General features: G+C 35.7%; 1 long non-coding RNA gene across 1 annotated transcript; it reads right to left on the reverse strand.

Annotated features, from left to right (window-relative positions):
- Positions 1 to 13,418: 13,418 nt before the first annotated feature.
- On the reverse strand, positions 13,419 to 17,108 carry LOC146003089 (uncharacterized). Its single transcript, XR_014443781.1, has 4 exons — positions 17,030 to 17,108; positions 15,800 to 15,961; positions 15,073 to 15,199; positions 13,419 to 13,707 (listed from the first exon to the last, which is right to left on the reverse strand). It is a non-coding gene; the product is annotated as an uncharacterized LOC146003089 (long non-coding RNA).
- Positions 17,109 to 17,857: the final 749 nt, after the last annotated feature.

Consider the following 17,857-nt stretch of genomic DNA (forward strand, 5'->3'; position numbering starts at 1 on the left):
AGCCTCAAATCCACCTATTTTGTAGTAAGAAGCCTCGGTTTTGGATAATTTTAGTTTGGCCAAAGCTGTGGAGGTAATGCCGGGATAATCCACTCTGTTTATAACAACACCATGCTTTCTGATCTCAATTTCAGAGAACAGATGCGGCACAAAATTGTCTACCAATCTTATATTTGAATTTGCCGGATAATCTGCACCATCGAGCTTTACAACATCAAATTTGATGTATAGATCTGCTCTGTGGGGGTGTATAAAGCCATCCCCTACATCAAGATCAACCTCAATCTCTGTGTTGGGTTGATTTAAATTTGCAAATGTCCTCCTGTTTGGAAGGAATGATTGTAGCTCATAACTCTCAATATTTTCCATTTTTTTTGTATGTATTTTTATTTAAATATTAATCTCTATGATTGCAGTTGTTGTGGCTCCAGCAAAATCAACTAATTCTTCTTTTTCATTAGTGACCATCAATTCAATGTTATCTATTCTATTATGGCACACAGGAAAATATAATGTTGGGGATGGAGTGTAGATGATGGGCTCCATAAATTCAGAATTAGGTTTGAATGTTGCAATGATGCCAGTTTGTTTGTGAGTGCCTATGCCATTTGATTTGGTGATCATACCCTCAGCCACATTACAGTGAATATTTAGAGTCTCTATGGCTAAGAATTTAGGTATATTAATAGCAGTGTGTTTGATGGCTGGTTCAAGTTTTGTGTTGTTCTCAAAGCCTAACAGCTCTCCTATAGTACCCAGATCCACTGTTTCTGTAGCAGATACAATCTCTACTCTGTGAGTGACAGAATTTTGAGTTAAGGCGAGGAGGGACAATTTCCCCTTGGTCTTTCTCGCTGGGGCAGCTGCTGATCACTGTTGCCAACTTCGCTCTTTTGAAGCCAGATCTGGCTCTTTCGTGCACTCGTTTGACTGTGAACTGTGGCACCCACCCTCTGCCCCACTATGATGCCACCACTGGCTCCGGCCCAAAAATATCAACTTTTGCCATGAGTGTACATTTTGCACGTGACGTGATATTCGTATAGCTATAGGCTGCGTCACCCACCTTTTGTTTCCTCCCCATGTATTTTTATATATAGCGCTGTGGCTAAGATGAAGATGACAATTTTGTTATCCGGGAACCCTTTAATTTCGATTTTATATTAACATCATTGGATTATTTAGATGGGTGATGCCGCCAAATCTAGGCGGTGAAAACTAAGAAAGAATAAATTGTCATCACTTTAAAGCTAACGGTAATAGCAGCACCCCCACCCCTCTGGCAACTAAAATTACCCTAGTAGGCACTTTATGCAGCCTTCGTTAATCTAGCTCCTTGAAAGTCCTCTTTAGCTATATTAATGGTGAAATTTAGCTCTATTATGCACATCAGGTTTGGCAACACTGCCAGGATGGCCGTAGGAGGCAAGGAAAAATGCACTATGCTTATGGGACCATTATTTTATTCGTTCTCTCGGGAATATCAAACATCCGATGACGTAGAAAAGTACATGGACGGAAAAAGGACACGTAGAACTATGTCATAGCAGTAGGAAAAGTCGAAACTCCCATTTGATGAGCCGTAACTTGAAGTTGAAGTTGATGTCCCATAAGGAATACATGGGATTCGGTAAATACTAATTCATCATATTTTTCAAAAATCGTATGAGGCTTAATAATCAACTTAGGAAACCGCTTCCACTTGCCACATGGGGAGAAATTCATACTCTTCATTTCTGCCGGAGATCTTTTTAGTAGCATTGCTCATTCCGACGATATTGGAATAAATTCATGCCTTGTGCGTAATTGTCCCTCTTCGCCTTAATACTATACCTCTGGGTAATTGAGCATTTAAAGTGGACAGATTATACTGCCCTGGAGTGATGACAATGTTTTGATCCTCTACTGCAATTTTGTTGTTGTGGTGTGTAATATTAGGGATCAAGTACATGCCATAAAATGCTCTGAGAGCTATTGTTTTGGGATACACTATGTCATCATGTAATCTGAGTTTCAATATTGAATTTTGGCTGGTGAGATGGAATACCCCCATGATGTTTTAAATACCACAAGGCTTTTTGAAAATCTTCAATTGGTGGTTTATTTATTTGAGACATATATCTAAGAACAGATAAACACAAATGTCCACAATTAACATCTTTGAAGTTTTGAACACGGGCATTATTGTAATAAAGATTAGCTGATTTTAGATATTTTACTAAATTTTCAGGTGGAACACCTCCAAATGAATCAAACACAAATGCCTCATTTTTTAAATATTTAAGATAACAGATCCAGTGAGTGTCCTGATTTTTGTACTTATCCAAATTAACAATGCCACACTCTTTGTTGAGTGGTTGTTCTGGTAAAGAATCAGACATGTACACACCTCTAAAATTTTTGATGCCCAGTGGCTTGATTAAAGCTTCAATATCTTGGTTTGTAAGCGGCTCTTGTTTTTTTAAACTTATTCATGGCTCTCTTAACACCTTTGCCTTGTTTCTCCATGGCCAGGTTATGGCGCTTCAATTCATCTAATTCTGCCCTATTCTTCTTGGCATCTATTACTGTTTTTGCTATGGCAGCTAATCCCCCAGCCAAGCTCCCAACAGCCCCAAGTGCTGCTAAGATGGCCGGGATAGTAAATATGAAACCCCCACATGTGATTTTTTTCTAGATTGTTGTAATTTTTTTAATTGGGGGGTACTAAGCAACAATTTCATACCATGGCCCTTGGCAAGACAAGATTTTTTTTTTCTTGCGCTGCTTTTTAGTTAAAAGGCTATCAATAGTTTTAAGAGATTTAAGACCTGCATAAGGTATTTGATACATAACACCCTTGGCCTTCATCCTAGGTTTATTATATACCCCCACCCAGTTTTTGTTTGGTGCTCATAGCTATGGTGGTTCCCAATGCTGCTATTCTTTCACTTAAAGAAGCATCTTTGCTTACAAATCTACCAAATGCAGCCTCTTCTAATTTTTTGTCTGCAACATGTCTCTTGTCAAGATCAGGATGTGTGTTGTATGCTATGTCATGGTCTCTACAAGCAGCATCTAGGGGATTAACACCAGGATCACCTCTGTTTAATCTATGCACCAATTTTGTGCCTGGACCACAATACTGATAGCCTGGAATGTGTAGTTCAAATGGCAGCTTGTTTATAATGTCATTAACCAGTCCCCGGCCCTCAGAAATATTCCAAAATTTAGGTGGTAGAGTATTAATAATTTTTATAAGATATCCAATCCCCTTAGTGTCATTCACTATAAAATTAGACAATTTTGTGCTTATCATGTCCATAATTCCAACCTTTTCATTGTAAAAATTGTGGTTGCCAGCATTTTCTTCACCAGCTATCACCAATAACCTATCTACAAGTTTCCTGACATCATCAACCCAGACAAATTCTTTAGGCAGGGTGTTGTATTGTTTGATTCCACTGCCTGTCTTAATTTGTGACCATATGGGCTTGATTAAATTGTTGTATTTTGCTCCACTGCTAGACTTGACTCTTTTTTGTGTGGGATCATTGTTCTGGTATAGAGCATCTGATTTTATTAATATTTCTTTGTAATGCTCATAATCTTGATCTGTATAGCTGCCAGACCTTTTCCTAGTCATAGTTCCCACAATCCAGGTGTGCCGGGATATTTAACAAAACCACCTTTTTCTCCAAGATGAGATTCTGAATATACAATTATATCATCTCCCATAAATGTTACTCTGAAATTGCCAATTCTATGTATGATGCTACCATCACGCTCTGTGTCAGCATATAAGCCAAAGACCTCATCTTTGTTGTCTTTAGTTGTGCTTAAATATTTTTGAGCAAGAAGACCCAATTCAATAGGATCCTGAGTAGCTTCAATTCTTCGAGGAGCAACAGGACTAGGTGTATGAATACTGGAAAGTTGGGTGATTGGATAATCTAATATGTTTCTAGCAGCTACAGGTACAAGCTCACTGATCAAATTTTGATTTTGCTCTGTAACAGTTTTGATATTTTTACCTAATTCACTAATAGCATCAATAATAGGCTGTTCTGTTTGTTTGTGTTGTTCATAAATTCCTCGGTTCTGTGATTTCCATCCCTTAAATCTTTTTACAAGATAATCTCTTAATTTAAGATCATCAATAATTGGCCTTTTCATGGTTATTTATATATGTTTCAATGTCTAGAAAATTGTTGATTTTATTTCTGTATTTGCCACTATTGGGTTTTCTTGTCATATCAATTGTGACAAACCCATAGCTGTCCTGGTTCCAGCACCTACTGCAAAACTTGGAAAAATTATTGTAGCTCAAGTCCCCACCTACATATTCATCATGTATGTGTTTGAGGTTGGTATGATCTTGATGAAACACACATATAAAATTGCTGTTGTCTCGGATCAGCTGCTTGGGAATTTTAGAAAAAGTCTGTGCCAGGTAGAAACAATCAATGTTTTTGTGTCGCCCCTGTGTAAAAAAATTTCTAACCTTGTTTTGATTATCCAGTATAATGTCATCAAACACAACAACAGATTTATCGAGACATTCATGGAGTGGCTTAACATCTGATTCAAAAGTGGCAATATCCAATCCATCATATAGCTTCATCAGCTGCTGATATTTTAATTGTTCCAAGCTCTTAGAGAAGACATACAAGTGCCTGTTTTTCCAGTCTAACCAGTTGGGTGCCAATAAAAAATTATCAATCATTAGTGTAGTTTTACCACAAGCCGATGGCCCAACAATAAGACATCTAATATTATCAGGCAACAATTTGCCATTTCTCTTAATCTGCTGTTCAGGTTCTGGCAGCCTTTTTATAACATCCCAGGTGCTCATATTATCACTTTGTCTGCATCGATCCAGCTGTGTTCTGGAAGTCCTAGCCATTTGACAAATAACTTGTTGCCTTTTCTGCGGATGATTTTTTCTATGAAATATGTGTCAGGCTGTTTAGTTTTGTTGAGTTCTTCTTCATAGAACCGGACTTTGAGAATTTCTCCTCGGTGGTCTTTTATTATATATGTGTTAAGGGTCCCAGGTTTAACTTGAACCACTGTAAATAATTCAGTGCTCCAGTTTCTTGTAAAGCCTCTTTTGAATAAGTGCTTATATTTGCTGATTCTTACTTGATCACCCACCTTGTATTTGGCTTTTCTTGTTGTTGGCTGGTATCTAGGATAATAAACAGTCCTCATCAATTTTTGCTCATCAGATGAAGTTACTTCAGAGGGTTTCATGTTGATTGTGGAATGGACCGAGTTGTTATATTTATGTAGAAGTTCTGGAAGAATATTAAGCCATTTATAATTACCTTGAAGTGTAAATTGTTTATACATAAGATTTTTTAGGGTTTTGTTGAATCTCTCTACAATTGAGGCCTTGAGATCACTGTAACTCGAATAATGTTGTATTGACTGGCTTTTAATAAATTGTTGGCACACAGAATTATAAAATTCTTTGCCATTATCTGTTTGCAAATAGCGCGGTGATCTTCCACTCTGATTGATGATTGTCCTGAAGGCTTCTGTAACACATTTTCCAGTCTTGGATTTGAGTGGCACAGCCCAGGCAAATTTTGAAAATGTGTCTATTACAGTGAGTAGATACTTGTAGCCCTTGTTGATTTTGTCTAAGTTTTTCAGCTGTCCACTTGCCATTTCAACCAAGTCACACTGCCATAAATCATCTATGCCTTTTGTGACTACTGGCAGTCTCTTATGTCTGGCTTGTCTGTGTAATTCATCAACAATAATTTGTCTAGACATAATATGAAAACAAGAATATTGCAACTATGGGGTGTTCAGCAGCTGATACTACAGGATTTTCTAAATATAATTTGTCTCCTATTTGTATATGAAATTCCAGAGAGAGATCATCTTCAGCATAAGATGTTTCTAATGTATTGGGATCTGTAAAATCCTCTAACTCTACACTGGTGATTTTTTGTTTGTTGTCAGCATTTGTTATTGATAAGGTGGGGTAGTGGTGTGCCTGTGGTTGAAGCCAATATTTGATCTTGATTGGTCTCAGTGTGCCCCCAACAAAAAACTGGTAATAAAATTGTGCAGGGGACAGCATATATATTTTGCCACCTGGTGTAAATGGTGAATCATATTCTTTGTTGGGGATTCTGTACAATTCAAGAATTACTGTATGTTTAGGATTCTCGATTATGCCTGTTATTTCTTTTTCTGCTGTAAGCAATCTGCTTGTTACAGATTCAAGGTGCTCATTGATGGTCCTAACAACATCATCATGGCCTGGTTTGATTTTTATATCCACAACAAGTTTCTTATATTGTTGCACAATCTCTTGAAGCTGGGTGGCAAAAACAGACAGAGCATTTGCTTGATTGGATTCCATGGTCCCTAGCTGTTGCTTGATATTAGCTACAATTTGTTGCAAATTTTCAATAACTGCCAATTTTGAATTTTGAGCAGTAAGATCATGGACCTGTCTTCTGATATCCTCAAACAGGGCATGCAGTTCATTAATATGTTGATTAGTTGGTAGAGTGGCCACTGTCTGAGTAAGTTGTTTGATCTCTGTCTGGATATTCTTGATATCTTCTGATTCCAATATGCGATTCACTGCCCTCTTAATATTTTTACGTTCCTGTGATGTAGGTAGATTTGTTACAGTATTTTGCAAAGATTCAAGTGCCAATTTCACATTATTTAATTCAGAAGCATCAGCCACATTTTGCATAGCATTTTGGAGCAGGGCTATATCAGCCTGAGTGGGTGTTGATTGTTGTAAAATTTCAAGCTTTGTTTGGATATCATCGATCAAGTGATGAAAATGAGATAGCTCAGATTCAGTGTTGAGGTTTTCAAGCTTTGTGATCTGTTGCTGGACACTGACAAGTGTGTCTACAATACCAGGCAGGCGGTATTCTAGAGATTCTTGTACATTAGTCAAATCACTTTGCACTGCTGCTATTGTACCCTCAAGATGGGTTATGGTACTTTGAATTTTTCCAAAATCTTCATATGTTTCAAGTTGCAGCTTAATGTTGGCAACACTCCGAGTTATTGAACTCAAAGCATCAGAAGATGGCAAGTTGTTCATAAAATTTTCAAGTGTCTCAATTTTTTCTTTAACCTCGGCTATGGCATTGTTCAAGGGGTCCAGATTAGGTATCTGGAGTGATTGAATCTGTTCCTTTAGAGTGGAAATCACTAGATCAAAATCTTCTTGTGATTTTATGCTTTTGACAATTGTTTGGAGCTGTGTCTGGACATTATTTATCTGCTCTTCCAATTGCTGTTTCAATTGCTCAGAGTTGGTGGCCTGGGTCTTAAATTTGGCTTGAAGAGCTGCTACAGCTTCTTCTAAACTTTGAAAATTATCCAATGTGGCCAAGTCAGTATATTTTTGAAGCAGCAATTTGAGTTCAGAATCAATTTTAAGAAGAGGGTCAATGCATTGTGATTGTAAATTTGTAATTTCTAGTTGAAGACTGGCATTGAGTGTGGTTTGTAAAGCTTGCAAATCACTTCTTAATTTCTTGACTCTGACATCAAGCATCAGAATCTCATCACTGTGATCTTCGTGTCTTGTATGGCCAAATATATCAATAGGCATTTTGTTTTAGTGGTTATTTATTATTGAATATCTGATTCATAATTCTATAAAAAAAGGTATAAGCTTGTCATATGATCCCGGGACCTCAATATATGTTTGAGTGCTTAATTCTATAAATATTTCTCCCTACTGAAACCTTGACATTACCCTCGGGGGTTGTAATAAATTGTAATTGACCACCTACAGGTAATTGGTAATGATTTAAATTATTGTTAAATATGTACAATGTTTTACCTGTTTCATCATCAACATCTGTAAGTATGCTGTTCAGATGAATAATTAACAAAGCACTTAGTTTAGATATTATATCAGAAGAGGGTTGTGGTGTTGGCAGGTCCATAATAGCCTGTTTTTTGAACCCAAATAAGTTCATAGGCATGTTTATTTATTTCAAATCATGCTCTGTAATTGGGCATTGATTACCATTTTTCAAATCACAATGACCCCATGGTAGAGTATGTATGCCGCATGATAAAATGCATCTCTTATCATCATGTGGGTCCAGAGCCACTTTTCTTACAATATTTGTAGTCAACAAGTGATCCACACTCTGAATTCTGGATTCTGATGTTCTGATTGTGCTACATAATTTGAGGCAATTTTTGTAATCTTCAAATTCAAGCTCTTTGTCTACAGTCACTCTGCCAATGCCCTTGGCCTTTTTGGCAACAGCGCCACTACATGTTTCAAAAGTGTACATCTTGGCCCTTAACCCAGCAAATGCCACAATAACATCACCAAGTGTCTCATCTTTTAACTTGCCAGGCACCTTTTTGTTGTGGGGTTTAATTTTTGAATGTTCAGTGGTATCAAAATATTTAAACAATTCAGGCTGTGCTATATCTTGATAAACATCTTCTGTTTGAATATCAAGAACAAAACTATCTGTGTCCATGTACATCAGTTTTACACGATCCTTATAAAAAGGCTTCAACACATTATAAAACAATTTTAACATGTGTAATTTGGCCAATTCCAATATCACAGCCCCTACATAAATAGGCTTATCAAACTTAATCTTTGTTTTTTTCATGTTGAAAAGTGCCATATTCTCATCATAAATTCTTCTGTAATTGAAGTTGGGCTTTGCAATCAATTTTTTGCTCCGGCTGGGGTCAGTAATTAATTTAACATCAATATGTTTTCTGACATTTTCAATTGTTTTGCCATACACAGAATTGACCATCAATTTAAACAAGGTCTTATCAAATTGGCTTATTGCAGATGTTCGAAGCTCTGTGTTTGTATCAATATATGGTTTCAACCATCTTGAGTGCCTGAACCTCAAAACTTTTCCAACTTTGGTCACTTGAACACCATGATTCATCAGGAACTGGAGGTTTTTGTAATATAATACATAACCCTGTTTTGGCTCTAGAGTCATCATCAATTTCTTCTGTTTAAAGCCAGGTGAACACTTAACCTCAGGAATTGGGGGCAGATCAGAAAATGTGTTGTGTAAATCATCAGGAATTGTCAGATCAACCTCTAAGAACAGGCCATAGTTACTGGCATCAAAATCCTTAAGATCTTCAATATTGAAATCTTCAACCCACTCAAGCCCTGCATATGGCAGTTTTTTCATCATAGCATAACCATAGAGGCTATTGGCATCTACATACAGTATATAATTTGATGGCAGTGCTGGATCATAATCAGGAATATATTTGTTATTTGCTCTGGCATATCTCTGAGAACATTGCACCATGCCTCCTCTTATACATTGTTCCATAAACAGATACATATCTTGATCCTGGATCAGGGTGCTTAGTCCCGACTCTCAATACGTGAGAACGGAAACGACCATTTCGTTATCACCCCAACTCGTGATTGGAGAGAAAATCGTAGTCCTGACTGGTCGTTAACGAGTGCCGACTTCGATGGCTTACGAGTTCTCGCTAACGACTGAGAATATAGTCTGTGATGCACTCAAAACAAGTTTGTCGTAGAGGCTACACCCAAAGAACCAATCAGATGGCGAGAATTGAAATCGAGAGTCGTGAAGAATCGATCGATCTTCCTAAAAATCGATTGTGGTTTGTTTACTGTCTTATGAAGTTGCCCAAATGTCGAAATTGATCTTAAATGTAAAACTGCACGGAAAAATAAATAGTGAGTTTATTCGAATAGATAATATTCATGTATGTATGTGAGTGGCACTCCATGCGGATTTTTCGGAAGAAAAAATAAAACAAATCTATGCACTTACCAAATTAGCTAATAACGTCAAGACTTAAAAAAAGAAGAAAAAAGTTGTACAATGTTATGAATGTCCAGCCCAATATTTTTTAAAGATGTAATAGTAGTTTTCTTCACTGCATAGAAGGCAGGGAGAGGGAGGGTTGTTTCTTTCAAATTTATTATGAAAAGAGGTGTTTCAAATATGTGGTCCAAGTTCCGATCGTTTAATTCAAAATTAATGGTATTTTTTACACGGCTCGATTTTTTTATCTGTATTAACACATCGTTACCACACATTCTTTATAGTTTTAGTGATTTCTTGCTGCATCTCGTGTGAAGAACTATATTTCCCCTCCACACATACCTACATGATTGTTTGGGAGTATATATATATTGCAACATATTGAAGGTTAGGTTTATCTTGGTAAATAATATTTTACGAAATTTTAATGGCAAAAATACACACATATTCCTAAAATGAATGTTTTGCTTGTCTTTGATACAAATAGCTGATTGGTATCTTACGTTTTAGGTTAAGCAGGTTAGATTTAAGGCTCTTAGAATTAATAAAACATTCCTAAATACTTTCGTTGTAAGGTTGGGTTAGTCAGGTTTAGGGTTCTTAGCATTATAACAATATCTCTAAGTGGACAAAACATCCAGTCCCAAGCACAAAACTCCCTTCGAACCTTGATGAAAATCTGCTAAAACTCCATGTCTTACATAACCGGAAACCAAGAATGATTATTTGCTGCAAATCACAGCTACTCGTGTAAGCTCCTTTAAAAATCGAAGTATCTCGGGTAAATAATACTTTGTGTAGAATTTAACAGTGCTAATTCATTTCTCCAAGCTTCAAACTTACCTTCACATATTGTTTCCAGTATTCCAAACTACTTTCTAATACATCTATAAAATTTGCAAAAATGAAAAAGAAAGAAAAAAGAAAAGAATACCATTCAACATTCGGAACCGTTGCCAACTTCTCTATTAATGGCAGAATATTGATTTTCGGTAGGTAATTGTGGGAGTTTGTGAATGAGGGGTGATTTTCTATGAGCATTGTAGGAATATGTATGCATTTTATCCAATATTTTCCAAATTTTATTTACAAAAAAAAAATATTGAAAAATCGAACGAAGACATCAAACATTGGGAAATACAGGAGTTATCCATTGTTGACATAACATTAAAGTGCAAAAGCAACCTTTTGATGTAATTCTTTTATGGCACATTCCTGGTAAATCCAGGTTCCTCCCCTCACTAATTCATAATTTATTGAATGGAGATGGAAGTATACAGAATTTCTTTGCATTACCAATACAAGTGTGATTTTCCTCAGTGAAATGTACAGAAAACATACCTCAAAAATGACAAAAATATGCTGTCATACAATGAATTTGCTAAAAAATATGCCTTAGGTTTTTTATGCATTTACATGACAAATGACAGCATCATCATAGCGTTCACAGAAGATAGGAAATTTAATTTGGTGTGGAGAAACAAGCTAGGATAAAAACATGACAAAACTCTGAGGCCTGTAAGGGGAAAAAAATCTGAAAATATACTTACTGATTTCATAAAGGTGCTTTGTCAAAAATGAAAATTGTTACTTCTGGAAGTTTATGACAGCCACACAATCTTCATTGTGTACCTCAACCTATCTACTTACCATTCAAGTTAACATTTCTGGAGGTGTGAATATCCTTAGCTAGTTATATGCAATAGCTTATGGCAAGTTGTGAATATGCTTAACTAGATGGCACCTCCATTGCAGGAAGAACACAGTAATTGCATGACAAATTGTATGCTGTAACTTATTAATGCCTAACAGAACCAAGAAGTTACAGAACTGGCATTGTAAATTTACACAGAGATCCAAGTTGTGGAAATTATGGGAGTGCAATACACAGGTTTTTTTTTTTTTTTTTGGAAACTCTGTGAGCATTGGCACATAATACCAAAGACATGTTTTTCCATTTCATAAATTTTCAGTCAATTTTAATGTCTCTAACATGTAAATTTTGCAATCCTAGATGCTATTTAATGATTGGTACAACAACTATAATTCCTCAAAACTATTTATTTCAGTCGTTATTGTACCGAGACAGTGATGTGAAAAAATTTATGAATTATAATGACAATCTTAGTGTAGGATTTCCCTTACTCTTTGAGTGGAGTGGAGTTTTAAGTCAACTTTTGTGCACAGATAGGCTAATTGGGACTGGACCTACAGTTTAAAAGTACGATCCGAACCACTATGCCTCACCGGTTCTCAAACTTGGAACCCCTTGATTGCAAAGCAAATATGTTACAACTATGCCATTGGGGAAGCACCCGTACCATTTGAAGTAGATGATGTAATAAAAATTATTGTAGATGCCGTATGAAAATTGAAATATAGCATCAAAAGGTAATAATAATAATAATAAAAAGTCTCTCAAGAGATTGAAAATGAAATCTGGAGTCCCCTTGATGTTGAGGTAATTAAGATTTGACTAATCTATTAATGGGGAGACTGTTCAAAGAAGTCCTCCCATTAATGACTATTGCAATATTGTTGTACGAGAACCAGTTGGACCTAACTTAAATTTATGTAATTTTCACGAGTGATTATGTCTGAATATAAAAAAGTCAGTAATTTGAAGATACTTAAATCCTCTTTACCACTAATGAGAAATGGGTGAATCTGATTCCAAACACGGCTTTTTTAGAGTTACGTTCCTCTGGTTCTCACACGGCAACATATGACATGAGGTCGTCTTTATGCACAAAGAAGCTATAGTTTAAAGTGGTATCTGAACCATTAAGTGCCACTGCTGAGTATTGAACATGGAATCCCTTGATTACAAGATGGCAACATGCAACATTTCCAATACACTAATGAAGAGGCTTGAACTGTCAGTGAGCAAATGAGTAAAGTAAACCAATTTCAGATAGAACAGCACTGAAAAATATATTTGCAATGAAACTTTTCTAAATCAAGTGGGAGGTGATTGTGTACATTATGAAACATGTATTCATGAAATCAGATACACACTGGTGCAGACCTTTTGTACACAGAAAAGGCATAGTTAAAAAAAAAAAACTGACTACATGGGAACTTTGCATGTAATATCAGCTTTCTGAAACTTCAGGAAAACCCTTTTGTGTGTTCTGTTACAGCTCTTGCAATAACAATGTCCTACAACAACACACTACTTTATGGCAAAAGTAACTAAGGCAATGAAGTACATTGATATTTCATAACGACAAACAAGGCTTAAAAACTGTTGCAAAGGGGAAGCTTTAAACAGAATAAAATAAACCTTTTCATGTTTCATCTTGCATATGAAAATATAAATCTCCTTTCTTTAAAGAAATATATTTTAAGGTAACAGCCATCCAAGCCATATGAAATGGCTGATGTGCATTTTACTGAAAAATTATCTGAAAATTCTGGCTCAAGCAGATATTTAGTTTTCTGTTGGTTGAGTCCCAATCTTCAAGAAAACTTTCCAGCAGGTAGTAAAAATAAATAAGTGAACCATTTAAAGTATTCAATAATTAAATGAAATAAGTGAGGAATTGGCACTGCTAACAATATTGAAATAAAGTTCTGGTGTACCGTTACAATGTTATATTTCAAAAAGAATGGCACAGAAAACCTATTTCACACAAACTTAATAACATTAAAGCACATCTGAAGATTCATACACACACACACATGCAGAGTTGACAGTGGATAGGAAAACTGAATTTTCTTCCATCCCTCCATCTTTGATTTTTGTTGCCATAGGAGGGTGATAGTGAAGCACCATGTTCTTTAAAAGACACCTCCATTTTTGTTTTAGGATGCCAATGGTCCAAATGGCATTAGACAGCTATGCACCTCAAGAGTGTTTTCACCAGCACCATCTATTGGTGTCATGACCCATGGTCCTCTGGATACCCACTGTTACCTGCCAAGATAAAGAAAGGCCTGTCCTGAGTTTCCACGGTAGATAATAAATATCCCAATAACAATTGAAAGTAACTTCACTTAAAAGATTTTAAAGGATCAGCAGGAATTCAAGTATTAACTTATGAGCACTTCTATAATCTATTGCTTTACTTCAAAACATCTAAAGTGCACATATCCGGTGATGGTCCCCCCAGTGTCTTATGAAACAAACTGTATGTTAAATTTGGCAATCCTCTAAAGTGCCACATTTATATAAATTTTGAGTACTTTCGTTTAAATCGCAATGTCAATGTTTGACTTCCAAAAATACGCAAGTGTTCCACAAAAGCTCTATTTCCATAGCAAATGGAATGTTGAACAAATGAACATGTAATAGCCCCATCTAGTTGCTGCACTTTTTTACACTCTGTGCAGTGCAGGTGTATCCAGTGTCAAGAGTAGTGCAAGGAAATCACGTTCAACCAACTAGACGGAAAGCAGTGTTCCAGTTAAGAAGATTCAACAAATGCCTGTCTGCTGCTTTGAACGGTCATTTGATTAGTTAGCACACACCACGTGACCATACACCAGTCCGAAAGGTACTGCAGATGGTGCAGACACCAAATACACTACTTGACTCCAAATCAACAAACTAGACAACTCAGTGTTGCACTGTGCAACCAACTAGACGCTTCAGTGCAAAGAGAGTCAAAAAGTGCAGTCAACTAGACGGGGCTAATGTGTTATGACTCCTAGGTGTTTTATAAACTTGCCTACAACATCCTCAATTTACATTCTACAAATTCTATTACATTTCAATAATCTTGTTATTCATATCCAAATTAAACATGTATCATATTTAATCACATGCTCATTGTGTGGCAAACATTATAGATTATGCTAACTGTGAATGTTATGTGAAGGCTTCCATGAAAAGTATTGTCTTGAATAAAAATAGTTATATGATTTTATGAAACATTCACGTAACATTTCTATTAATAAAAATGCTTCCACATAAAATTGTCCCTAGCATGGTCTTGTTGTATACTGGTAGGGTTTCTTATTATTATTATTATTACTACTTGTATCTAAGAATAAAACGTTTTGATAACATTTGAAGAACTCAGAAATGTTTAAGTTTAAAATTTACGGATAATGCACATTTTGTAATAATAAAAAGGTGAGAGAAGAGAATACTAGACTTATTGTAGAATATAGATAATTATGAAACAACACTGCACATGTATTCATAATACAGTAATGGTAATAAACATAGTACTTCACATCTTTAATAATGCAGTTCATATATGAGATGAGTGCAATTTAAATACTTCATGGAAAAATTATTAACAATAATTATTCCAGACTTAGAACATCTACATACCTAACAGCCAAGTGTTCCTTGTACCTGCCTTATTCTTATATTGACAAAAGTATCTGATGTTGGAATTCCTCATGTGTCCACCCTGGATACCGAGAGTAGTCACAATATTTTCATTTTAATCGGCTATCTGCAAAAGAGGAAAAGTACTGTAACTTTTGCACAAATAATTGGGTTAACAAGTTGAGGTATTGATCATAATAAGATACTGCACAAAGTTAATGATTTTTTTTAAAAATATATATATATATTCATGTTATTCTGAATGAGAAATACCATCCATCTGATGTTACACATTACTCAGTTGTTTACTTCTGATTTATTTGAAAATAGCAACTGTTTTGAAAACCCCACAAATTCACCTTTTACTGTGTTCCAATAAAAAATAATAAAATATTAAAAGAATATCACTCTGGAACTGTTATTGCCATGAGCACCTTTGATTTGGTTTGTCTTAACAATTATAATTGTATTGTTTTGTCCATGCAAATAGGAATACGAGATAAAAAGTGATACAAATTTGTTTGCTAATCCAGAACTATATGGATAGTATTGAAAATAAACTAACATGTTCACTTGCACAATATACCTACCTACATGGCCAGTCAGCCACTCATTTCAGTATTTATGTTTTATTACATTTTATTGTAGAAGCTGTCTAAAACCCACCACATGATGGATGTCAATAGGTGTTATTATAATGAAACAAAAATAACGTACACTATCTTACCTCCTTTTAACATCCAGCTGATCTGCTTGTATCATTGGGAGCTTCATCCATTGTGAGGAGCAATAACCACCATAGCACTGCACACTTGCTCTATACACTGGCTGATGACCTATAACCATCTGGCTGGTACCTCCATGTTGTGAAAATGAGAGCTTCTAGCACCTATAAAATTATTTCAGAAAAAATAAATATAAATTCTCTTACAAGGAAACTTCTATCAAACAGTTCCCACTGACTCAAAGATTTTCATGCTTAAAATAAATTCATGCTACCCACTATCAACACATGACATAAGGTAGTTAAACTGAGTGCATTCTGTTGATGGTTTCATATAGAAAAAAAAAATCCCCTTTTCAATTGATGGTTATGAATACAGTATACCAAGTACCCCCTCCCATGCACACACACATATATACATTACTAATGACATTTTCGTCACAAAAAAAGGTTTTCTCTCACCAGTGTCTGGGCAACCGAATGGAGTACTTTCACTTTTACTGGTGCTTAGGCGTTTAGGTTAGATTTTGTGATTACAATAAAAAAAAAAGATAATTTTACATTCCCGTCGTGATAAAAAAAATAGATTTGGGATAAATTCTAATGTCCGTAACTCTGTAAATATACGTTTCTATGCCCCCAAGCTTCTGATATAGTCTTAACAACAGTTAATCTTTCCATGGGGAATTTTTCCTGGAAATTCGAGGGAGTACGTAATTTAGTACACTCGACCTGCAATTAATACAACTTAAAACATAGTGTCAAAATTTCCTTTAAAATCTTTATCATCAGTTCACGTACTGTATAAATCATGTGTACCATTTTTTTCCCCCTATATATAACATATGGTAGTGGTGCCTATTTGATGTATTTTATAGTACCGTAATTTCATTTACTGGTTGCAACAGGACAATATGTTGCAGAAAATTAATTGTTCTCATTTTGTGCGGCATCGTTATTTTACATTTTGATGTGACGTTGGTGGAATGTATTTTATTTCGCGATTGCTAAGCTTAAGGAATGTTGCAAAAAAATCAGCTCTAATCCTTACAAAGTACGTGGAACAATGTAATTAACAATAAGAAGGAAAATGGCACGAAGTATTTAATTATTTAGGTACATCGTAGCAACAATTCACAATACATACGTATTTCACTCTCCCCCAGATTTGTTCCAATTGTCCTTATGTTCATACCCAATAATATTAATAACATACTAACATGACGTACTTACTCGAAATACGACTGAAACGAAGTGGGCTTGCAATTCTTCTTTCTTCAAAACCATCATCCGCAACAGCTGATAGTGTCCATCTTCAAAATCTGCAGCCGTGAACGAACTCGGTAGGTGCCTGGCTTGTGAGTAGGTTCCACTCGTTTTCTGTTAGCGCGTCCGTAACCGTATTCGTTAACGTAGAGTGGAGACTACACTAAATGGCATTCGTTAGCCTTTCTTGACAAAAACGTCACGAACTCGTTAGACCTTAACGTGTTGACAGTTCAAGACTTAGGCCCCATATCCAATTGCATTTTAGTGTTTAAAAACATTGCAGACCATGCTAGGCCCGGAGCACTGTAAAAATACATTGGATCCAGCTTATAATTTTGCATGGAAGATTTTCTGAATGCCTGAAGTATATCAGCTAAGAGAGTGACATCAAGTTTTAAATAAGCCTTGTGATAATCACCAAATGTCTGGCATTTTAAATTGTTCCACATCAACTGGGCATGGTGATAATCATCATCAGTGATTCCAGATCCTCTGATTTTGCTGTAAAACTCTTGTTGTGGTGGCAGAGAACACTCATCAAATTTAGAAAAATCTGTAACATAATCATATGGATATACACCCTTCCGCCTAATTAATTTCAGCTCCTGATTTGGAAACAAAGCACATGTGATTTTGAATTGATCATCAGATAATTGAGTGGCCAGTGTAGCCAGGCTAGCAGACAGAATTCTGTATGAATCAAGAAATTTTAAGTGAATAGGAACACCATTAACTTTAATTATTTTGCTAATGGCAATATATTTCTCATTATTTTCAGCTAAAATATTTAAA

The sequence above is a fragment of the Lepisma saccharinum genome, chromosome 19, assembly GCF_977018435.1.
Source record: "Lepisma saccharinum chromosome 19, izLepSacc3.1, whole genome shotgun sequence".
Taxonomy (NCBI): Eukaryota; Metazoa; Arthropoda; class Insecta; order Zygentoma; family Lepismatidae; genus Lepisma; species Lepisma saccharinum.